The sequence below is a fragment of the Arachis ipaensis genome, chromosome B06 (assembly GCF_000816755.2).
Source record: "Arachis ipaensis cultivar K30076 chromosome B06, Araip1.1, whole genome shotgun sequence".
Classification (NCBI taxonomy): Eukaryota; Viridiplantae; Streptophyta; class Magnoliopsida; order Fabales; family Fabaceae; genus Arachis; species Arachis ipaensis.
In genome coordinates, this window is record NC_029790.2 from 3,231,910 (window position 1) to 3,233,010 (window position 1,101).

Here is a 1,101-nt window from a genome sequence, read left to right on the forward strand (position 1 = left end):
TCAAAATTCTCCCTAATTTTTTTTTATTAAAATTATTGTCGACTTTACAAAATATTATAAAGTTATTTTTTTATCTATAAATAACATTTTTTGAATAATTTTGTCCTTGAACAAAAAATTCTCTCTCTCGCGACTAACTTCCAACCCCCTTAACCTCACCATCATGCATCTTCCTTACCACCACAATTTTCTACTTCTTCTTCTTTTTCTTCTCTCCCCTCTCTCTTTTCACCATCACCATTCCACCCACTACCCTACTCATCCCTGCCTTTTCACCATTAATCACACGTGCACATCACTATCTGTTCATCTCAATCACCAATATCATCACCTGTTACTATACATAATTTTCGCTTTTTATTAACACCATCATCGTTACTCCACCCGCTATTCTCAATCATTTTCACTTAATTTCTCCCACCCAATACACAACAGAGCCACAATCAAATTTCAATTGAAAAGAATACATAAATACAAAAAAAAAAAGTAAAATAAAAAAAAAAAAAAAGCAAATTCTTGAAAAGTCGTGGCTCCTCTTCTGACAGCAACAATAACCGTTTATGATTCAAACTTTTAAAAAAGTTTCTACTGAATAAAGTCTTTTTATTTTGTAATTTTTTTATTTATGTGTGTGATTTAATTTTTATTTTTGTGATAACAGTGATGATAATGAGAAAAAGATGATTAAGGTTAGTGATAAAGAAGAGTAGGAGTTTAGAATAAAAAAAGAGAAAAAGAGGTTGAGTGATGACAATGAAGAGAATTAGGAGGTTAGTGACGAGAGAGAGTAAAAGTCTAAAAGAAAGAGAGAAAGAAAGAGATTTGGTGATGATGAAGAAGTCCAGAGAGTTGGAAGTTAGTGGTGAGGAAGAGAATATTTTTTTAAGGACAAAATCATACAAAAAATATTGTTTATACAAAAGAATAATTTTATAACATTTTATAAGATTGAGGGTGATTTTAATAAGAGAAAAGCTTCTAAACGATTTTAATTTCGACATAAAATATTAGAGACAAGAAAATACTTAAGCATAATTAAAAAATTAATAAAAAAATTTAAATATTTCTGTTTACTATATATATATATAAAATACAAAACAA